The 25,090-nt window shown below is 40.9% G+C and overlaps 1 protein-coding gene across 1 annotated transcript in view; it reads right to left on the bottom strand.

The window, feature by feature from the left end:
* The window catches only part of CLASP1 (cytoplasmic linker associated protein 1), a 255,088-nt gene that overhangs the window by 108,085 nt on the left and 121,913 nt on the right, over nucleotides 1–25,090 (bottom strand). The window lies entirely within an intron of this gene.

Below are 25,090 nucleotides of genomic sequence, written 5' to 3'. Positions count from 1 at the left end.
CACCTAAATTTAAAGCAGTAACTAGTCTTAGAAATGAATAGCTTGACAAATCTTTTGGGATCTGAGGTATCCGTCCAGGGTCTAGAAAGGCTTAGGTTAAGTTCATGGTGTAGCTACATCATGTGTGTTTCCACATATCTAAAATGTTCTCCCATCCCAATTTTGGGAAACAAAGGATAATGAAGAAAGCAATCTCATAAAATCACCACCTATCAATAGAAACTTACTTTAACACTTTGGTACATTTCTGACTATTGGAGGCATGTTTTAATAAAAACTGACATGAGACTTTATGAACTTTTGGAATATTGCTTATTCCAACTATGTCCATTATTCCATCTGATGAAATATTCTTCCTAAATACCATTTGAATTACAAAAGCACAGTACTTTATCATTTGAAAATGTCACAACTGAAATATTCTCTTATTGTTAGATAAAAAAGATGGTGCTAATAGCCAATCCTTAGACATAATATTGCAACAAACACCTTCCTACTTGCATTCTGACTGAATTTCTAACAATTTTAATGGGAAAAAAAATCCCTAGAAGCAGTATTACTGGGTTGAAGGTATAAAAGTTTTCTGATGAATATACCTTCAGAAAAAGCCATATCAATATTTTTTTCCTGGAAGTTCAAAGAGGCGCCCATCTTGCCACACCCTTGCCACAAAACACTGAATATTGTCACTTTCAAACTTTAACCAATTTAATATGCTTTTCCCCACACCCACCCAAAATGCTTCTTCAACCTTGTATTTCCTTTCAGTGAGGTTGAGCATTTTTCATAAGTTCATTAATTTCTAAATTTTCTAAGCAGCAGTGGAGCCAATTAATACGCCTCAGGTAGCATTTAAAGTTAAAAAGAAAAAAAAAACCTTGCTGAGCTGTTAAAAGTCAACATATTTCTAGAAACCATTTAGGTGACACAAAATTAAAGCTTTCACGATGCACTGTACAGAGTGCCAAGGGCATATAGAGCAAATGTGAGTCATTCAGGAAGCTAAACAAAGAACTGCAGAGTAATTAAAAAGAACACTAACTTCTGTGGCTGGCAATATTCATGATTTCTGAAAAGGGGCATTAGCTCTTTACCAAGATGTCTGAAGCAAATAAATGTTGACCAGAAAACAGATATAAGTAGCACCTTGTTTTTCTTTCATAGCTAAACTATCAACAGCCAAATCTGGTGTCTACTCTGGATCCTACTAGTCTTGGTGCTCACCACAATCCACTTCAAATTACATGGCTTCTTTTTTCAACATCAAGGAAGGGAAATGTATTCTTACAAAAGCACATCTTTGTGCAAACGAACTTCCTTCAGCAGACTTTAAATCTTCCACACCTCTGTATCAAAGTTATGGTGATTCACAGATGGTTCTTTCAACCCATCCTCACTTTCTTATTGTCTATAGCATAGACTTGACATGTGAATTCAAAAGGTGATTCTTAAAGTGCAAGGCACAATAACAAGGTCCTTCCTGAGTAAATTTCAGTGTGGTGCAAAGGACAAGAAGAACCCAAATAAGCCACTGCCAGGGCCTCCCTGGTGACACAAGGGGTTAAGATGCAGCATTTTGAAGCTATCCACAACCACTGCAGCACAACTTCGATCCCCAGCCAGGGAGGTGACCCACATGGCGCAGCAGACCTCTCCTGTATCGCCTACTGCTCCCCTCAGCAGTGTATTTCAGTGGATCTGCCTGTTCTGTTCCCCACTCTGTCTCTGGCGAATCCTCTCACCATCCTGCATCTCTGGCCTACACCCCAGCTTTTGTATGCATAAATAAAAAATAAGTCTTTAAAAAAAAATAAGTCACTGCCATCATTAGCAGTGATAAAGACTGATCTTCACTTAACTGCCTCTGGCAAGCAAGCCCCAAAAGCAATTGAACCTTTGTCATGAATCAATCATGTTGAATAACTATAACCATTACTGTGTTCAGAACAGTAATAATCCCAGTCTGTGGACAGGTAAATGACAAATGGGGGGAAATGAGGACACTATCATGCTTCACTCAAAATTTTATGTAAATGGTAGTTAGTAGTTTAGTCCTTCTAACACAGTGAGGGGCACACCATTGATAGCTACATTCAGTTACTGAGAGTTTTCAATGAACCAATTTCACTGGAATTCCTGGGATTTCTGCTTGCAGCAACAATTGACTAGCAAGGATCAGACTTAACCTCTTATAGTAAATAGCTTTCTAGAAACCAGACAGAATGTATAAAAGAACTACTTTCAGACAGGACAACAGGCAGTGTGGAACTGTGGGTCCCTGACAGAAAGGAAACAAACAAGGTGAGCTATACAATCACCCCAACTTTCTGCTTTTTCCATTACGACTAAGTACAAGAAAGGTGATACGAAATTGAACCGGGCAGTCTTGCTAAACTGAGAAAGGGGGGCCTCCCTGGTGGCGCAAGGGGTTAAGACACAACCTATGAAGCTTCCGCAACCTCTGCAGCACGAGTTTGAACCACCGGCCAGCCAGGGAGCAACCCACATGGCACAGCAGACCTCTCCTGACTCGCCCGCTGCTCCCCTCAGCAGTGTATTTCAGTCAATCTGCCTGTTCTGTTCCCCACTCTGGTGATTCCTCTCCCCCCCGTCCACACTTTTGGCCTGTTTCCCAGTTCTTGTATGCATAAATAAATCTTTAAAAAAAAATAAACTGAAAAGGAGTATCATAGTGCGGGGAAGTTGTGGTGGCTGGAAATTAAAGAACAGATTGCCACAAAAGGGAAAGCTACACAGAAAAAGAGCTCAAGAAATACAGTGCTCACTAGGCCATCCTTGTGTGTAAAATCTCACAAAGCAGGGGAAATAATGACAAGGAAGCTGTAAACGGAGTAATTCCCAAAGTTTACACAAAGTAAAGAGATGCTTTGGCACTAAATTGAATGTTCTCAGAGACTCCCCAACATTCAGCAGAAATGCCCCAGAAAGGGGAGAGCTCAGTGGAAGGGACTTAACCTATTTCTGGAGTGAAGGTTACACTAAACCTGGGGTCAGAGAGATTTACAAATAACTACTTTGTCAAACCAAAGCTTAACTATCTTTAAAGGAATACAACCGAACTGAGACACTCAAGAATGTAACATTCACAATACCCAACATCTAATCAAAATGTCCTGACAAGAAGCAGGAAAACATGGGCTATAATCAGGAGAGGAAAAAAAGTAAAAAAAAAAAAAAAAAACCAAACAAACAAACCAGTAACTAAGAAATGTCAGAGGTGATGGAATTAGCAGGTAAGAATATTAACATAACTATGTTCAATTATTAAGGAACATATAATGAGAAAAGGTTTTAAAAAAATCTTTTAAAATGGAACTTTTAGAACTGAAGAAAATACAGTATCTGAAAGGAAAATTTCATTGACTGGGATTAACAGATTACACACTGCAGAAGGAAAAAAAAAAATCAGGGAATTTAAACACATAGCAACACAACTTAACCAAAATTACACAAAGACAAAAAGAAAAAGGCTAAAATAAATAAATGAGGACTAAAGTCTTAAATGCCTGTGGAATGGGATAATGTGTAGCAGTCTAACACATGTGAAATTGTTCTCCCAACAACAGGAGACACAGGGAAGAAGACACATTACATACAGAAAAACAAAATGATAGTAGACTTCTTTCAAAAGTCAGAAGACAAAGCTACAACATGCTAAAAATGGTAAAGGGGAAATATTAACCTAGAATTCTAGATTTAACAAAAACATCTTTAAAGAATAAAGGCCAAATACTTATTCAGACAAACTTTTTAAGATTTATTTATGCATACAAGAACTGGGATGTAGGCCAGAGATACGGGGGTGAGAGGATTCACCAGATAAGAATGGGGAGCAGAAAAGGCGGATCCACTGAAACACACTGCTGAGGGGAACGGCGGGTGAGACAGGAGAGGTCTGCTGCACCGTGTGGGTAGCTCCCTAGCCAGAGATCAAACTCATGCAGTGGCTGGTGATAGCTTGAGAGCATTGAGACTTTAACCCCTACACCACCAGGGAGGTCCCAGACAAACTTTTTAAAATGGGATTCATCACCAGCAGACCCACACCCCAAGAAATGTTAAAGGAAGAGCTTCAGGTCAAAGGAAAATGATACTAACTAGAAACTTGAATTTACATGAAGAAATGATTACTTAAGATAATCGTGGATGAATGACTTTCTCATTTTAATTTCTATAAAAGATCATTGACTGTCTAAAGCAAAACACAGCATTCATTTCCATTCCTTTTACATCCTTATGTTATGTGCAGGTAAAGAAACTGCAGTTATGGTTTATGTTGCTGTAGCAGATGCCACACACAAAAAAAAAACTGGGAAAGCATGAAGAAAATGAAAGCTGTTAGTTCAGTTTCTGTCCTCACAGAGAATGTGCTTTTTTAAAGTTCATTACCATTAGTCCAAACTTCCTGAAGATGTCACACAGTAATACTGAAAAGGAACATGTTTCAGCATCAGTTTCTATGTAACCCTCACCCCCAGCAAGGGAAGAGGGAAAAGGCAGATGCATCAGCCACTGCAGGGTTTTTAAAAACAGAACTCTAAAGAGTCACAACTCAGTCTTTTACTTGTCCTTGGGAAACAAATCTAAGAGCCTTGCTTATCTGATATTCTAACCAGATTAGAAGCAACTAAATATAGGAATAGTGAGAAGCGAAGGTACAGAGTTAAGCATAGTGATGCTAATGAGAAGTGACAGCTGAAACCTATTAGCTAAGTAGAAACTATAAAAAGCAAACACACATAGGGGAAAAATCCCAAACCCAAATTGCTTAGAATGTCAGCGCCAGCACAGAGGTCAAATCACATTTACACAACTTAACAGCCATGACAGCAGGTGCTCGTAACTAGGAACTTGTGCCATCAAGACCACATTAATTTTCATGTGATCTGTGTAGAAATGAAGAAAATTCGTATTTTCTATCTGAATTGGAAATTCATGGACACAGATGAAAAAATCTATTTGTTTTCCAGATTCGAGACTGCTTTAAGTTTAGAGATACTTCACCTAAAAGAAAATTTGGAGGATAAAAGCCGGTTGAGCTTATTACTTGAAAACCAGCATGTTATTTACAAGTAAGTTTATCCCATGTGTCCCAGCTTTGTGAACACTCAGAAATCAAAATCAAATGTAAACGGCTTTCAGAGAGGTACCCAGCTTCAGTTAGCTGAGAAATTTTCTTATGTAGAAGTGCCACTCCTTACCGGAGTATCTGCTGATGGGTGGTGGTTACAGAGCAGATCCATAGACAGGCCAGGATCAGAATCCTCAGTCCTGCTTCTAATGTCATTCAGTATTTCTCAGCTAAATCAATCCATGCTGAGTTCTACGGATCATTTAAATTCCCATTTTCTTTAGGCCTTTCAGCTAAGCAGACACATCTGTTAGTACTGATTGATATATAACCTCTTTTGCTAGAGCTTTAAGACAAAACCATGTGAAAATGAATATTTTTACTTATGCAGGTGCCACTACATCAATATAAAATCTTTCACACAATATGACAACATATATTACATGGAAAATGGTCTTACAAAAGTTCTCCTTGAGTCCAAAGAAATAACTATCTCCACCCGCCACTGTTAAGTAGTGTCATTCGACTAGGGCAGAAGCCTGGAATGAGCTGCTGGGAGCCTTTAGTTCCCAGCCACCAGCACTTCCTTTAATTCTTTAAAAATCACCTAAACTGGGCCTCCCCAGTGACACAGTGGTTGAGTGCTGGGCTGGGAAGCTGCCCGCAGCCTCTGCAGCCCCAGTTCGATCCCAGCCCCCTGCAAGGGTCCCACATGGCGCACAGATCTCTCCTGCCACCTGCTGCTCCCCTCAGCAGTGTACTTCATCAGTCTGTCTGCTCTGCTCTCCGCTGTGACTCTGGTGAATTCTCTCACCCTCCTGCGCTTCTGACTGTACCCAGTGCTTGTAAAAATAAATAAATCAATCTTAAAAAAAAAAAAAATCACCTAAACTGCATTCCTCCTTTTATAGCCCTGGACAAGACATTTTAAACTGGCTCAAGAAATTTTTAGAGTGACAGTATAATTTTCTTCCAACTCTCAATGACCCCACTCCTGGAAACCCAGGTAGCAGACACAATGTAGAGAAAAAACAAATCACATGGCAAAAAAGAATACTAACACAAAAGAGATTTTAAAACATAAAAGAGACAGTATCCTTTGAAAAATCAAAAAGACCAGGCACAAACACAGTCATTTGTGGATTCAAAAGCAAAGCAGCTGAACCCTAAAAGCTGAACAAGTCTGTGACCCTGTCCTGACCAAGCCCTGGATGGAGGCTGGAGAGTGACCAGATGCAGCGGCAGGACAGGGACACAGCAGGATCTCAATGACCCGAGCAGATGGGGTGAAGAGGAGTCCTGGGGCCCTCAGTGGCTTTTCAGGCTTTTATTGGGATTTACCAGGTACACAGCTGGCAAAGGGTGCTAGGGGGCCGGGAGGCTGGCAGGCCTCCCAGCCCCCAGCAAGTCTTCACTCTGTGGGCTCTCTGGCCTTCTCTCGTGGCCTCTGCTTCTCTGCTGTTTCATTCTTTCGTTCTTTGCTTCTGCTGGCATTCTCGTGATGCCGCCCTTATAAGCCCAGTCTCAGCCCAGATGAATCCCATCTCCATAGGCCCACACCCCACTCCAGGTACCCACCCTCAGGCATGCATTCAGGACCGCAGATCCATCATCAGTCCTAATGGTAGGAGGGCAGAAAAGCCTGATATCATTTACTTACCCTACGCAAGGGCTGGCACTGGGTGGACACACCCAATCCCCCTTCAGCAGCTTCAACTAATCACATTCCCAGATCCCTTAAGGATGTTTCAGCAGAGCCCCAGCTGGCTCAGAATTGAACTTTACACAGACTATATAGGGGACAACATAAAGCAACAAGCTACAGACACATTCTGTGGTTCCAAATGATTGGAAGAATCATCATACATCACTGTGACTACAGGTTTGGGTACTGGGTGGCAGAGAAACAGAGATCTACTTAAAGACTTTAAGTTTAGCGTCTGGAAGTTAGAATTATACGTTTGGATACTGTCCACTGAGAGAATTTATACACTCATCTGTGAGAACCAACGAAATGTCACATGAACTGAGAGATGTCCATCTAACAGGAAAGCCAGAAACTAAACCACAAAGATTCTCCTCTTTCCCATCTCTTGAGGCAGGCTGTGGTGGGTGAAGGCCGAAGGGGAGAAAACGTCACATTTGCTACACAGGAAAGCCAGTTACTTCCCTGTTTCACCGCATCAGGGTCACTTTGTGGAAACTGATATTCCTGACAGCTTTCACAGACTCACCCACTCCCTGTTACTGAAATTCTCCTCCAAGGGCGTAAGAAACGTAGCAGCCTAGTTACTAAAGTATAATTAGCATCCCCAAGAGGAGGCTGCATGGAGACATAATAAGCCCAAAGGCTGGCTGCTTTGTAAAACCATCCACAAATTTCTTCTTGATCTTTCACAGCTCCAAGTCTAAGTGTTGCCTCATATGCCAAACAGATTCCGGCATATTTTAAAAAGCACTAGCCTACATTAGCTCCTTTGAGATCTTGCCCAACTCTGTCCAGAAAGTTGACCGTGGCTTTCTCTGTGCTATATAACCACATGGGTGCTTCTACTCCGTTTCCCCCTTTAATTAGCTGTTTTTGGTCTGTTTCTCTGTACCTGGAGTTGGGACCATTTCGTTATTCTTCATGGTATTCCTAGTACCTAAAGCAGAGTCTGGTGAACATACCACAGGCATTCAAATATTAATTCTCACAAGCTGTATAAAGTAAGGCAAAATTTGTAAATGGATGCATGTCATGCTTCAGGTATCTTTTTTAGAGACATTTATTAAATTTTAAAATGAAAATAAATAAATAAATAAATAAAATGAATAACATTTCATTAGATAATAAAATCAAACAAGGCTATAAAAATAAAGGCATATATTACCCTAATTTTTTAACCTCCCTGATTTCCCTCAAAATATTTTTTGATAAAATATATGCTTACTTCTAAGTTATAAGTCCCAGTTCTCCTATAAACAAACAATCCCCTCAAAATGAAACTACTAACACTGATATATACACACACATATATGCATGCATTTCTGGAATTCAATATATTCAGAAACATATCACTATATATCTACACAGAAAGATTACATTTCTGTCCACACCAATATTGCAAATATTCTTCTACATCAACATTAGTCTAAACTTTTTTAAAGATGATTACTACATCACTCACATACTATATATAATCAATCACCTATTGATACTTTGACTAGGGTTTCGAATTTTTCATCCCATAACACCACTGCAGCTGATATGTTTAAAAGTAACAACAGTACCTAATTGTGGGCCATTCCCTGTGTCTGGTGCTTTGCATATGCTCGTTAAGTCATCCTGACAGCCCTAAGGGGGAAGTACTATTATCACGTCATTCCTAATGATGAAAAAAACATCACTCATCCACATATAATGTGCCCAAAGTCACATGGCCAACTAGAAAGTAGATGAAAACAGGATTCAAATCCATGACTGATCCTATGATTTCAATCATGAAAATAAATGACCACCACTCGAGAAAAACAATTCACATAAGTGGCATAAAGTGGCCACTTACTATGTGCTGAGTACTATGTGCTAAGCACTTAGTACTTTCTGTGCATTATTTTATTTAATTTTTACAACATGGTTTCTTAAGAAAATTATTTACTTAAAATAAATAATTTCTTAAATAGAATCATCAATATCTTAGAAATCCTCAACAAAACTCTAGCAAACCAGATATAACAATATATAAAAAGAATTATCATCATGGCTAAGTGGGATTTATCCCAGGAATGTAATGTTGATATACAAAAATCAATCAATTTAATATACCATATTAATAGACCGAAAAGACAAAAATAACATGCTCAAGAGAGACAGTAAAAGTATTTAATAATCTCCAAAACAAAACCATTTCATGCTAAAAAAAAAAAAAACTACAAATGGAGATTAGAAAGGAACTTAGTTCCTTAACTTGATAGTGACCATCTACAAAATGCCAACACCACATGCAAACATGACATGTACTAGTGAAAGACGAGGAACTTCCCCCCTAAGATCAGGAACAAGACAAGGTGGCTGCTCTCACCACTTCTCTTCAACTTTGTGCGAGAGGGTCTAGCCAAGGCAATAACTAAAGAAAGAAAAAGAACAGGTACAAAGAACTAAAACTTTCTATTCAGAGATGATGTGATGTAATCATTTTTGGCAGGAGGGTGGGATCAATCCATTTTATTATGGTTTCAGGGGAGGATCAAAGGAATGGGAGGATGAGATTCGATGTCAAAATTTGCCCAGCTTTACAGTCACAGAAAGTGTTACAATCGTATATAAAGAAAGCTTAAAAGAAAACACTGAAAGACTGTGAAAACTAATAAATGAGTTCAGTAATATTAAGACCAATAATAGGAAAAAAAAAGATTGTATTTCTACACATTAGCAATGAACAATTCAAAAATGAAGAAAACCGTTCGATTAAGAATAGGGTCTCCGCTGGTGGCAGAGCGGTTGAGCGCTGGGCTGCGAAGCTGCCTGCAACCTCTGCAGCGCCAGTTCGATTCCCAGCCACTGGCGAGGGTTCCACATGGTGCGCAGACCTCTCCTGCTGCGCCTGCTGCTCCCCTCAGCAGTGTACTTCATCGGTCTACATGTTCTGTTCCCCGCTCTGGCTGTGGTGAATTCTCTCACCCTCCTGCGCTTCTCACTGTACCCAGTGCTTGTATAAATAAATCAATCAATCTTTAAAAAAAAAAATTCCTATCCCCCCCCAAAAAAAAAAATTGTAACTATAAAAACAACATAATACTGTTGAAAGAGTCTGAAGACCTAATAAATAAAACCCATCCCATTTTCATGATCAGAAGATTTTTTTTTAACCAAAGTAGGTGGTGTCTAAAGAAGCATAAAAGGACAAACCACACTGTCTGAACTGGGTAGTTGGGTAAGAGAGCTTTTCTTCAAAGGTTTTTATATTCCCTCCCCCATCAACATATAACAGTGAGGTACAGAGAATTCCTCCAAATCCAGTCCATTTAGACTAGACCCAGTTCAATTTAATACAATAGTCTCCCCCTATCTGTGGGGGATATGTTCCAAGACCCCTCCCCGCAGAGGATGCCTGCAACCACAGACAGTACCAAGCCATACATACACATACATAATGTATGTTTTTTTCCTATACACACATTCCTATGACAAAGTTCAATTTATAAATTAAGCACAAGAAGATTAACAATAAAATAGAATAATTTTAAATTATAAATAACAATAAAAAGTTAATGTGAATAAGGTTTCTCTCATTTTATTTTAAGTAATATTTTCAGACATTGGTTGACCAAGAGTATCAGAAACTTTGGACAGTAAAATCATGGATCAGGCAAACTATGGAGTGCTCTGTGAAAAACACCTTCAACATCCATATTCTGAAGGAGTAATTCTTTCCCCCTCTTTACAAAATTTAAGAAATGCTTTTATCAGAACACAAGGAGTGTAATTTTGTTTTACCTGGCTGGAAACAGTACATTTCATAGTATAAAAATAGAAAAGACATTCTGGAAGCTAAAAGGCGCTAACCAGTGCTCTCAATACCCTTTGTCCCTGGTAGTTCACTCTCTACCACTGGAAAACACCATCAAGCTTCCCCGTGAAGGATCATTTTCTGTTCCTTCTGCCAAGAGCTTGCTGCCAGGAAGTTTTTGCTGGCATTTTAAGACTCTCTAAATCATCACACCCCTAGCGCCCAAGTGAAGAGAGAATAGGAGTAAAGACAGGATTACAAGTCAAAACTTACTTTCGGTTTTACTGATCCTTTAAAGGGGGAGCTAACAAGGAAAGAAGCCCAGGGGCAATGCCACCCGACACCGGAGAGGGAAATGAAATGTAAGGAGGGCACGCAGCAAGCCTCCAGATACCTGTTCCTCAGAAGCACCGTCGGGAACGAAAGCTCACACAGGCGACGGACTGAGGAAAGCTTCTGCTGGGGCTCATCGTTTCTTTGGGTCTCAGAGGGAAAATGTTCTGCCTGCTGCCTCCAGTTTATGAACAAGTATCAGTGAGTACACGCAGGAGAGACGCAGGTAAAGCTTACAAGGGAGGAATTCAAGGGCGATTTTGTGGGCGAGGAAAGGCCAGCATGCACTGGGCAGTGAGGCATCCTAAGGCGGGGCTATTAGTCACAGGCCTGCACTTTCATCAAGACCAACCTCAAGGTTTTAAAAGAAAATGGAAATAGGCTTCTGTTTCCTTTATGAAGAAGAAATGTATACCGCCGACCTAAAGGGAACACCCAGTGCTGCTTGCGCAATAGTCAAGCCCCTTCTATTGACAGCACCTCACCAAACAGTTCTTAGGCAACGCCCTCTTCCCCAGCCTCAGAAAATGGTGGCACCTAGGCCTGGCCAAAGCATTAAGGCCCAATCCCACCCACCCGAGTAACTGGTCCTTGAGTCTCTCTCTTCTGCACTTGGAGCTGTGTACCTGCAAGCCGAGAGCTGCCAGAGCCATCAAAACAGAAGTACCTGTGTAGGAGTGACACAAACCAGAAAAAAAACAGAGCAGACTCATTGTAAGAGGTGGGGAGAGAGCTGAGGCCAATGTCAGATTTACTGCCCTAACAGTAAAGCAAGATCTACTCAAGATGTCTTAGTTTTACAAGTCAAGTCGTTCCCCTTTGTACTAATACACTTGGAATGGAGCTTGTGTCACTTACAACCAAGAGACTTTACGACATTAAAGTGATGTCATGCAGATTAGACAGAATAGTTCAGTATGAAGACAGGAAAACTGGAGCTACTTAACAAATGGCAACTAAAGGAAATCCTTCAAAAATACCCGGAGGGAGTTAAAGAATTAGGATCAGAAATTTTTATAAATGTCCTTATAAGGCATACAACTAATGCAGGTTATACAGCAAAAAAAAATTATGGACATGTTTGAGAAAATGAAGAAGATTGAAAATAAAGAACTGACCACAGGAATCCTAAAATAATTAAGCAGTAGTTTCAAATAGCACTAGATCAGTATCATACAGAAGTTTCCAGGTGTCCATACCATAAAGTGCCTATCTCACTGTATGTCGAGCTATATCCACAGCCCACAAACTCCTATGACCCGAATAAACAGGGAAGGTTTCACCTTGAGCACAATCAGCATAAACTGGTTTTATGCAAGGGAACATGCAAAGAAGGAGTTGAGTACCTGTGGTACCCACAGACTCATTATAATGCTAAGATCTCCACTTTTGGGTGGGATTTGCCCTCCATTCGCCGAACATCCGATATATGAAGCCACATGATGTGACACTGTGCACACATCATCCTGAATCTATGGAATGCAGCCCGCCCTCTTTGCCACCACTATCGTAATGCAATAGGAGCTGAAGCCAGCCTTCGTTTAGGAAGCCTTTGCGTAAGAAGTTCTCCCTAGAAGTTTTTTTCTTGCTCTGTCACTTTTTAACAATCCTTTCCTTTAACCAATGCCTCAACCTAATTGTAATATTAATCTAGAGCTACTCAAGAGCCCAAGTTTCTTCTAGGGGAACGGAGTGCCAGTTTGACCAGGCTCCTCTGGACATTCAGCCTGGGCCAGGACTTCCCCTCTCCCAGCAAGTAAATGGCGGGTTGCAGCAGCACTCACACTGCCAGGGACCTGGGTGAAACACTCCCTTTTTGGTCACTAAGGCACACACTACCATCCACAGAGCTGGGGCTAAAAAGAATGGATCCATCTGCCCTCTCACCTGTGAAGAAGTCCTGGATGGTCTCAGTGACAGCTTTCTTAAGGTCAAAGAAAAGAAATTTGTCATTTACAAGGAAAAGAAAAAAAATGTTCAGTTAGAAATAGGCTTGCACCAAGTGGCTTTTTTTTTTTTTAAAAAAGATTTGTTTATTTATGCACACAAGAACCAGGGTAAGGCCAGAGGTGCATGGGGTGAGAGGATTCACCAGAGACAGAGCAGGGAACAGAACAGGCAGACTGACAAAATACACTGCTGAGGAAAGCAGCAGGTGAGACAGGAGAGGTCGGCTGCACCATGTGGGTAGCTCCCTGGCTGGATTCGAACTGCCCTTCAGTGGCCGCAGACAGCCTCATAGGTTGCGTCTTAACCCCTTGTGCCACCAGGGAGGTCTGGCATCTTTTTTTTTTTTTTTTTTAAATTCTGTTTACGGCCTCTCAGCAACTTGGAAGTTCAAGTACAAGGCATATGGTCATGTGAAAGGTTACTTGGTCTCAGAGTAACCCCTCTTTGTTACTTCTCTAACAAAGCTGGATGGATGCCTAGAGGCACCAGCCTCCTTTCCCGGGGGGCTACTCTAGAGGACATCTCCTTTAAACACTAACAACAAGCATACCATGGACACCTTCCTTCCTCCACCCCCTCAGCATTTCTTTATCAAGCACAACTGTCTACCAGCTACTCTGCTGGGAGCTGGGAAGCAGGAAGGAAGGCCATGGTTTTCAATGTGCAGCTCTCCAAGCCAGCGTGGGAACAGGCACATACAGCCATAAGCAGCGGCAGTTCTGATTCAGTATGATGCTTTGAAAGCACACACAAGATCAGTCATGTGAATACCAAACAGAGGTATACAGAATAGGGCTACATAAACATAAAAAGGGCCCACTGTCCTACCCACTTCTCAATGTGACTCACTCTACTGTGTCCACAACATTAACTGGGATGGTGAAACATGTCTACATCCCACATAATTCAGATTGCCTTGGACGACCATCCTGAAGGGCTATACAGTAAGGGGGAACAAATTCCGGGAACAGATTCTCCTGGACAGTATATGAGGGGCAAAGAATTTCAGACAGGAATCACAAGCTAGCCAACTGCCCTCTGCACGCAGAGTGGTCCAGGAACCCCACTATTCTGGGACTGTTCCCATCTTGGGCACCAAGAAGCAAAAGATTGTAGACAAAGACCCCAAGTCATAGGCAGCCATTAGGATGCTGAAGTTAGCATCTTCTGACCAATCTGAAGGCCCAATTTAAATTAATAATACTGTTAATACTATACCTTCCCCAGAGAAAAGAACCTACAGTGACACGGCAATAATATAGGTACAGATCAGTGCTGAGGAATATCTAACAACACACACCTCCGATTATACACTCACCCTTGGGACCAACCAAAAGCTAAAGGAAGGGAATATGAAGCGATTGCCACTCAAATATCCTAAGTATCAAAGGGCTCCCCAGAGGGAGATGGCTGTATACTATCCTTCCTGCTGAAATAGCAGCCACTGAGCTGGGAAACCTGAACTGATTCCACATTAATAACTCCTGGAGAGCCACAGGAAGTCTTAGCTATGATATAAACTCGGCTTTACATCCTGTTAAGGACCATCATACCCAGACATGTCTGAGTGCCTTAAACTGCACAGTTCCACGATAAGAGAAAAAGTACTTTCTCCAAGAATACCTCTCCTGCTTCTACTGCCTGCCAGGTTCTCAGAGCAGGAGAACCCCGACCCTTCCATTAGCCATCGAACCCAAGGTTCTTCAGCAGCAGGAAGGGAAGGAAGGGAGAGGCGGGTCAAGTGGTCATTTGTGTGACTTTGTCTTCTAGATGTCAAGATGCCCTGGGGTAGATGAAAATCCTCACACATCTTGGTATCCTACTTTATTGTCTTTTCCTTTTTAAAAAATAAAAAAACAAAACACCCACCATCATCCATTAGATCCACCCCATCCTTGTACATATGTCCAGCCCTCTAGTAAACTCAGTTCTGTTGTCAATGTCTGCTGGCTTGTTTTTGTTTTGTCTGCTCATTTGTTTTATTTCCTTATATTGTATATATAGGTGAAATCATCCATTATTTCATTTCCTCCTGACTTATTTCACTCTGCACAATCCCTGAGTTCCTCCTACATTGCTGCAACTGGCAAAATTTCAACTGTAATAGCTGAATAGTATTCTGTGGTGTGTATGTGTGTGTGTGTGTGTGTGTATGTCACATCTTTATCTAATCACCTATCAATGGACATTTTTTCCTATTCTTAGTTCCCTTCTATATCTAAGTTATTGAAAATAACGCATATTGTGGTGCATAGATAACCAAAAGTCATAGATCATAAAGATCTACTGTTGCATGATACAGTAACTCTATTTTTAGGTTTCTGATGAAGACCCCCCCATACTGTTTTCCAAAAATTGTTGCATCTATTTACATTCCCACCAACAGTATATGAGGGTTCTTTTTTCTACAAACCCTCACTAACACTTCTTGTTACCAGTTTTTTTGATGTAAGCTATTCTCATTGTGATTTTGGTTTGCATTTCTCCAATAGTAAGTGGTGATAAGCATCTTTTTCATGTGCCTGTTGGCCATCCGTATCTATTCAGTTCTACTGCCCATTGTTAAATTGGGTCATTCGTTTTTCTGTTATTGGGTTGCATGCCCTCTGTGTATCTCTTGGATATTAACCCTCTGTCAGACGCATGATGTGCAAATATCCTCTCCCATTCAGCAAGTTGTCTTTTCATTATGCCAATAGTTTCTTTCAGTGTGCACAAGCTTTTAATTTGCTATAATCTCAACTATTTGTTTTGTTTTCCTTTCCCTTGACTTTGGCGTCAAGTTCCCAAGAACACTTATAATGTTGATATGAAGGAACATATGTATCACTTATGTTTTCTTCTAGGTATTTTTATGGTTTTAAGTCTATATTCAGGTCTTAAATCCATTTTGAATTTATTTGAGTATGGAGCTAAAGAGTGGTCCATTTTCATTCTTCTGCATGGAGCTAGCTGTCCAGGTTTCCCAGTAGCACTTAAAGATATGCTCCTTTCTCCATTGTTTATTTTAGACTACTTTGTCACAGAGTGTATTGATACATATGTGGGTTTATTTCTGGGCTCTCAATTGTATTCCATTAATCCATGTGTTTATTTTTATTCTAATACCATGTTGCTTTAATTATTGTCAATTTGTAATATAGTTTGAAATTGGGTAGTATAATGCTTCCACTTTCTTTTTATTTTTATTACAAGAACGCTTTATCTACTTGGGGTCTTCCATGGTTCTGTATGAATTTTAATGTTTCTTCTTGTTTCCTTAAAAAATACCATTTTCACAAGGGCTATTATGAATCTATGCATTGCTTTTGATAAGATAGCCATTTTGGTTTTTTTTTAACTTATTTATTCATGCATACTAGAACTGGGGTACAGGCCAGAGGGGTGGGGGGGGGGAGTGAGGGGATTCACAAGAGACAGAGTGGGGAACAGAAAAGACAGACTTACTAAAATACACTGCTGAGGAGAGCAGCAGGTGAGACAGGAGAGGTGTGCTGCACCATGTGGGTTAGCTCCCTCACCAGTGCTGATGCTTAACCCTTTGCGCCAACAGAGGCAGAAGACAGCCATTTTGATTATATCAATTCTCCCCATCTGTGAACTTAAACCTGTCTCCAACTCTTTGTGTCTTGGTCTACGTCTTTTAATAATTGCTTTTAGTTTTCACTGTACATGTCTATCACCTCCTTCATTTAATTTATTCCCATTTATTTATTTAGATACAACTGTAAATGAAACTTTTCTTAACTTTTTTCCTTCTTGCTCACTATTTGTATATAGAAATGCAACAGTTTTTGTATGCTCACTTTGTAGCCTGTCACTTTACTGTGTACTCATTTATTGTTTCTAATATTTTTTAGTTGTGTCTTTAGGGTTTTATATATACATTATATTGTATCAACTGCAAATAGTGATAGTTTTGCTTCTTCTTTTCCAGTCTGGATTCCTCTATTTCTTGTTCTTGTCTACTTTCTCTAAGACCTCCATTGCATAGTTAAATAGTAGTGGTGAGAGTGGATTTGTCTTGTTCCTGATCTTCAAGGAAAAGCTTTCCTTTTTTCACCATTTAGTATATTAGCTATTTAAATCAATGCACTATTAACTCTTGTACTCCTATCATGAATTTTAGCTACTTTCAAGCTTTCTCCTTAAAAACTAGAGTATTGAATTCTGAATCCAATGAAACAAGATAGCTCAAAAAAAATTTTAAGAAGGAAGTAATGATTGTAGTGAAGATTAAATTAAATCACTATTTTAGAACCTGGAGTTATTTCCTAGAAAATCTTTCTAAGTAAACATACCAAGAGTTTGGGTCTATTATTTTCTCCAGCTATCACTGCACCTTCTTTCTTTTGTACATGGTTCATTTGAGTCTGAATAATTCCAGTCTTACAGTTTGAAAAGTTAAAAGTCAGTAGGTTGAGGTTTTCTGTGGTTTTAATAAGAACAAGGCCTTTGGATAAATATAACACACATACAATTAAAAAAAGTCTATGGCTATGGCCTTACTATTTTTTATTGAGCCTAGTGCTGGAGTTCACAAGGCTGTAATTATTTACATAATTACAAAGCAAACAGCAACATAAACCAAGAATAACTTGTTTCCAAATGTCAAAGTAATTAGTTTTCAAAAATCCTTTTAATTACATTTATGTACCATTAATGCAAATAGTATTCTGGTTTTTATCCAGATTGAGTCTCTGTCTACTAAGGCTGCTAAGATGGACATTATGATGTGTGGCCATACAACTGCTGGGTATAAAGCAGCAGCAAGCAAAGTAACACTTGGGGACATGTCAATGGGAGGTAGTAAACTGTATATTATAAGGGGAGAGAGTATAGTATATAGGACAGCTGCAAAGAGTTCTTGATAAATTATAGGCATATTATTGAAATTACTTGTTTGATAACTGTACTTTCATACTTATGCTTATTTTCTAGCTCAAAGAGCAAATGTGCCACACTTCATATTTCCATCAACTTGGTGAACCAGACACCTGTTTACCATTACCTTTGGCTTCCTGCAGCACTCCCTATCTCCCAAACCAATTCCCCAAAAATAACTACATGGTCCAAATAAGACCAATTTATGAGCACTAATGTCCTATACACACTTCTGTCTAGCTGTCAAAAGTCAGCATTGTTGGACTAAAGACCACCAACAGGGCACTTCTGAGCACACCAGATGGGGGCTAGGCTTCCAGGCTCCATCACAGTCCCTCTGACCAGCTCAAAAATGTACTCTGGCCCAGATGGTTAGGATACTCTCTCAGTATAGTACATGGACTTCTTGAAGGCAGTGGAACGGTCACAAAGGAAAGATACGGAGAAAATGGGGGGAGAGGGTAGGATAAAAGGGGAAAGGGAAAAGAATGACAAAAGGGGAAAGAAAAGGAAATGACAAAGATAACAGATTCTCTTTACTAAGTTCATGAGCAAAGCACTGATTTACTCAAAGAAGAGTGAAGGAAATTTACGGAAGGACTAGCAAGCTAGTTGCTACCTGACTTAGATAACTATCTTCTTTATCTATCCTTTTAATAAATGCATGAAGATCTGCTGCTTGAAAGACAGGCCCTAGAACAAAGCATGCATGCATGCTACATGCCAAAGGGAACTTTCAGTATAAAACGACAAAACAAGATTTGTAAACACAGATGTAACAATAAATACATGACATATATACTGCAGGAAAAGAACAGTATAATGTAACAGAGGAAAACAAGAGGCATGTTTTTGGATGAGGTAGTTTGGGGATGACCAAATCATGCTGGATGGTTTTCACCAAAGATAGAAAGCTCACCTATATGGACAAGGATTACTCAGACATCTCTGTCACAGACCAAGAATTCAAAAGTAGGAGAAGACAAAGGGTAGGAGGAAAGTTCTAATTTACTATGAACAATGAAACAAAAGAATGCCTTTAAGTAGCAGGGCAGGACTTGCTTTTTCAGCAGGAAAAGGGGCCCTACAGTGGGGTTACTCACTTTGGAAAAGGCATTATGCATTTGTGACCCTGTAGGTCTAGCTTCGTGGCCACATTGCAGGTAGCTTTTAGTTTATTATAGCTGTTAGAACTAAATAGCTGCAATTATTAGCTAACTGCCAGGAACTACATACAGTAAGCCACACTCAAATACAATTTTCATTTCTGCAAAAAGAAACCATGTAAACCAGAAGACTCCAAAAGTGAATGTTAAGATAGAAAAGAGGGTCCTTTCAAGTGTGGATGTTTTCCATTTTCTTTTTTTTTTTTTTTTTAAACAAATGTATATATAGCTATTCTACCTTGAACCTGGTTAAAAGAAGAACCCACAAAGCCCATCCTATGCTACAAGAGGGAAATAGGAGAATGAAAGCACCCTGACCACAGAGATAGATTCCTGCATGCTGAATAATCATCTGGCATTCCTAGCACAGGGGGCAAATCAATGAATTAGCATGTATTTTCACTGAGAAAATGAAATAATACCTGGAGTTCAATCTTCCACATATGACTAATCTTGGAAGACAGCACAGCTAGTGGTGAAAGCATACAGATTTTAAAAACCTCTCTGGGCCTCAAAACTCCTGCCAACATTTCATAGTTTAGGTAAGTCTTGGACTTCTCTCAGTCTGTTTCTCATGTACAGAATAAAAATCATTCACATACTTTGTGTATCTAGAAGATGTTTTTTTTTTAATGCCTACTCAGTGCCAAGCCCTAAGCCGGATGCTGACAATTCAGAAAACAGGTCAGTGCTTCGGCCCTACCCTCAGCAGGAACACCCAGTCAGAATGATGAACCTTTGGAAAATAAATTCCTAGAAGACAGAGAGCCAGGGAAGGCATGTCTTTGCCCCATGAAAAGCAGTGCCTGTAAAAAGAACAGACTGCAAGTAGGGTAATGAGTAAAGTGAAGTGTATCTAGTGGGAACATGTCTGAAGCCCCCTGGCCAAAAAAGACCAAGCAGCTGTGAAGGATGCACAGGAACGCACAGCACACAGACAGGCTTAGCAGGAGAGCTGGCATGATTAACAATCATAATGCCAATCTCAAAATTTGCCATGGTAATTAGAAAACAGTAGGGTATTTAAGTTGCTACTTATGCTTTACAAAAGTAGCCAAAAAGTAGAGTGCAGATACTTAACTAACCCTATTCAGACTTACATTTTCACTACTTCATTAGAAAAGAGGGAATTGTAAACAACTTTAAGAGCTATGAGCAAAATTTTTATATTGACAACTGAAAACTAAAAATGAACTTCTAGGAACAAAAATTATTATTTCAACATGTCTGACTGTCATTAACAAAAATAACAGTGCATCTTTTCACAAATGATTTTTTCTCCTTCTGACCACAGTACTTATTTTACCTTTGAACTTTTCCTGAAAGGGCAGAGGCATATACTTTAATAAATGCCAGAACCCAAATCACACAGATATCAGATCTACAACTTGCATTCCTTTGGAAATGTCATTTTAATTATCACTGTACCAATCTTTTTTTTTTTAAATGAATTTTTAGTGTCCCTTGATAATTCTTTTTATAAAAAAAAAAAAAAGATTTATTTATTTATTTATTTATTTATTTATACAAGCACTGGGTACAGTCAGAAGTGCGGGAGGGTGAGAGAATTCACCAGAGCCAGAGCAGGGAGCAGAGCAGGCAGAAGGACCGAAGTACACTGCTGAGGGGAGCAGCGGGTGGCAGGAGAGGTCTGCACGCTGTGTGGGACCCTCCTCCGGTGGCCGGGGAGCAGCCAGGGATCGAACCGGCGCTGCAGAGGCTGCGGGCAGCTTCGCAACCCAGCGCTCAACCGCTGCGCCACCGGGGAGACCCCACTGTACCAATCTTGACTCAATTCTTCTTGATAAGAAGAATTTTGTACCTCTGTGTAGGTACAAAAGTAAATCAGGTGGGAAAATTCAGTCAAATTTGGAAAAGAATTCCTATCAGCATGTTTTCTCATGCTTAAGAGACATACCAAGAAGTATTTGTTTTTTATACAATAATCCTGCAAATCACCCATTCCTGCTTTAAAGAAATCATTCTCAAGAACCCGAGAGGCAAATAGCCATGCTTCTGCATAAGACAGAAATAAGATGACAATTTTAAATAAATCTTAATCCTAATAAATCTTAATCCTCTAAAACCAGCTCCATCTCTGTTCCAAGTTACAAACACACCTGAATCAAACCCACACACAAACACAATTCTGTAATATCTCTCTACTTTCAAAACCTGCTCACCCTGCAAGTTTCCTGCTTCAGTTGTTCTACCAGCCTTCACCCAGTCGGTACAGTCAAAGCACCAAATTGTTCTTAACACTTCCTTCTCCCTCACCACTACCTACCATTTCCTGCTCACTCACCCACCCAAATAGTGAGCAAGGTGGCCAGTGCTGCTTCTGAACAGCTCCACTCCCACTTCCTGCCCTGTCCCACTGAAGCTGTCCTCAATGAGGTCTTCCTCATCTCTTGGATTTCTGTTACCAGAATTGTCTCCTAACTGGTCCTCTTCCCTTCGATCTCCTTTTTAAAATCAATAACATGGGCCTCCCCGGTGGCGCAGCAGTTGAACACTGGGTTGCGAAGCTGCCTGCAGCCTCTGCAGCAGGTTCGATCCCCGACTGCTCCCCGGCCACCAGAGGAGGGTCCCACATGGTGAGCAGACCTCTCCTGCCGCCCGCTGCTCCCCTCAGCAGTGTACTTCGGTCCTTCTGCCTGCTCTGCTCCCCGCTCTGGCTCTGGTGAATTCTCTCACCCTCCCAAGCTTCTGACTGTACCCAGTGCATGTATAAACCAAACAAACAAACAAATAATAAATAAATAAATAAGACATGCCTCTAGAAAATTAAAAAAAAATAAATAAATAAAATAAAATCAATAACATTAGATGTTTTAAATACAATTAAAAAATATAAAAACTAAAATTGCAGAATTCTACCACCCAAAAGGTGGTGGAACTTTTTACAAATACAAAATTAATGCATGGACAGACATGGCTAAATAATTTAAATATTACCAGAAGAAAACATGAGATTAAAAGATTTCTCTCTCAACTCCATTCGTTTGTAGTTTTTAAATTTTAGTCAAATTTTTTATAGAAGCGTAGCAGAGTGACAGGCAGGTTGTGGAGAGCGTCCCATACACTCCTCTCTCCCAGTGCCCCTATGGCTAACATCTAACAGCAGGAGTACATTTGTTATGAACCAATATTGATATATTATTACTAACTAAAGTCAGTTTATTAGCGTTCCTTACTTTTTTCCTGCTGCCCTCTATCTGTTTCAGGTTCCCAGTGAGATTATCACATGACATCAATCTAGTCTCCCCAGGTTCTTCTAGGTTGTGAATTTCTCAGACTTTTCTTATTTTAGATGATCTTGACAGTTTTGAGGAGTACTGGTTGGAAAGTTGACAGAATATCCTGCAAATTGGGCTTGCCTGAGTTTTTTGTCATGTCTAGACAGAGCTTGTGAGTTTGGGAGAGAAGAGATAAATGCCGTTCTCATCACATTATATGGAGAGTACAGGCTATCAGTCAGACTTCTGGTCTGACTTGATCACGAGGCAGCGTTTATTAGCTTTCTCCACCGTAAAGTTACTCTCTCTCATCCTTCCATACTGCGCTCTTTGCAGGAAGTCCCTAGGCACATCACACACAACAGGAAGTTACGCTCCCCCACTAGGTTGGAGCAGCTACAAGATGATTTCAAGTCATGGGAGAGTTGTCTCTCCCCCCTTGCTTATCTATTTATTCAATCACTCATTTTTACAAGGATGAGCTCATCAATGTCTATTTTACACTTTGGGTTATAATCCAGTACTATTCTACTTTACTGCCTAAATTCTTCCAGTTTTGGCCACTGGGAATCTTGCAGTGTATTCCCGTATCCATTGTTCTGTTGTTTGAGGATTTCCTTTCCTTTTGTCATTTCAACATGCACCAAGCTCATCAGGTAAATTCTCTGCCCTAGTCCTAAGATAAGTCATTTACCCATGGAGCTCTAATGGTGTTGGAAATCAAGATCTGGGCTCTGAGGGGGAGTTTCTTTTAAAAGGTCTTATTATACATCTAATTCTGCAGCTTGTTTTTCATAAGCAAGCTTCCCATATATAAAGAAAAGCACCAAGCAGACCACTTTAAACCTTCCAACATTCACTTCCCGTTAACGCTGCCACAGTGGAGTGTGTCCCCGTAGGTGATATTTATGGGCCAGCTATCCACGTGCATCATCTCATTCACTGCTCTCAGCAGTGCAGAAATTATAACTGTCCCCCACTCACACATGAGGAAATCAGGCCAACAGACAAGTCGCCTGCCCCAGGTCACACAATGCTCATGCAGGCAACACGCACACACAGCCTGAGGGTTCCAAACTCCACAATCGTACTCATTCCCTTTACTCATTTATCTACTTGCACCCCAAACATTTAAAACCCCCGTGACACACCAGATGATATACACTATCTGCACCAAACAGAGAACTATGAGGAAAAACTTACAAATTTTACATACGGCTAAATTTATTTTCCTTTAAAGGACTAGCCTTTATTCTAAATTACATATTTTTATGGATGTTAATATGACTTTTTTTTAAGATTTATTTATTCTATACAAGAACCGGGGTACAGGCCAGATGCGCAGGAGGGTGAGAGGAGTCACCAGAGACAGAGTGGGGAACAGAACAGGCAGACTGACTGAAATATACTGCTGGGGGAGCAGCGGGCGCCACAGGAGAGGTCTGCTGCGTCATGTGGGACCCTTGCCAGCCGGCAGGGATCGAACTGGCGCTGCAGAGGCTGTGGACAGCTTCACAGCGCGGTGCTTAAGCGCCTGCGCCACCAGGGGGGGCCCTAATAAGATGTTTTATGAAATAACAAGAGATATGGTGGGGGGGTTATTATTGTTGTTACACTTGGTAAAATTAAAATTGGTCACCTTGTATCAATCTCCCTATCCCCTTACATGGCTTTTCAAATTTAACTCTGAGAATAGCCCACAATAAAAATCTCAGCTTCTTAGGATGGTATACACAAAGCCCTTTTCCATCTTCCTCTGCACTGGAGGCAGCAATACCAAGCTACTTTTTCAAACTAACTCATCCCAGAACTGGATCCCTCTCCCCCAATCACTGGGTAAGCAACTGATCAGGATAGTGAGGGGGTGGAGAGGGAGACAAGTTGGAAGGGAAGCCAATGGTCAAGGTTTTCCACTAAGATAGAGGACTATGGATGCTTTGGTGGTCAGTGTCTACTCTGAAAGTCACAGCTGGCAATGGCAGTGGAGGTGGCCATTTACTGTGGGCTACCCCTAATGCAAACAGCCCCACTGGGGCTCTATCAGCTGGGTTTGGCAGCCAGCCCAAGCTTGCTGCCTACAGGCAGCATGCAGGCCCCCCCTGCAGCAGGAAGGCTCACCCTGCCCCCAATGTGGGCTGGCCCCTGGGCTCTGGCAGTGGTTTCCCTGGCTCACAAAAAGCCAGCCTTGGGGTTCGGGGCTGCTAGCTGTGCTGGACCTGGCTGCAGCAGCTCTGAGCAGAGGGAGCCATGGCCCACCAGCCCAACAAAGTGAGGTCCTAATAGCAGCACCCATAAAACTCCTGGGACCTGTATCCCAGTGCGGCTGGAGGCCCCCCAGCATTGTTAAACCTGACTCCACTGAGTCAGCTCCAGCAGTGGCTCATCCAGGCCCATGAGGCTGACCTCAATGCAGGTTGGGTCTGAGCAGGAGTTGGGATTTTCCCTTTTGAAGCTGATACTAAGAACACAAATGAACCAATCAGGTTCAAGCTCTCTAGTACTTCCAAGGGAGAGTTCATTATGCAGACTGAAAATGGAGCAAGTTAACTGGTACTTAACCAGCCCCAAATAGGATTGATAACTGGCGTAAGTAATCAGGCTTACAGGGTGGTGACCCTGAAAAGGATATATGGCAGAGCAAGAGCCACCTTGATTCATTCCGCAGACAACCTCCAGGACTTCACAGAGCATCACATATTTCCAGACCTCTGTACACCTTCAGACCTCCACAGACTTTTGCAGACACCTAGCCATTGCACCTGCCTCTGGCATCACCTGCAAAGAGCACCACTGACCTGGGTTCCATGTCTCTAAAAGAGCTGTTTGCTAATGGTTTAAGCTAACAATCCACAAACAGCTGTAACACTGATGTCCCTGGCACCACCTCCTGGTGATGACCGTGCTGGTACAACTGCTCAGTGCTGACCAGCACTG

This window comes from Talpa occidentalis, unplaced genomic scaffold (genome assembly GCF_014898055.3).
Source record: "Talpa occidentalis isolate TD23 unplaced genomic scaffold, MPIMG_talOcc4v2.1 talOcc4.3, whole genome shotgun sequence".
Classification (NCBI taxonomy): Eukaryota; Metazoa; Chordata; class Mammalia; order Eulipotyphla; family Talpidae; genus Talpa; species Talpa occidentalis.
This window is presented reverse-complemented; position numbering and strand designations above follow the sequence as displayed.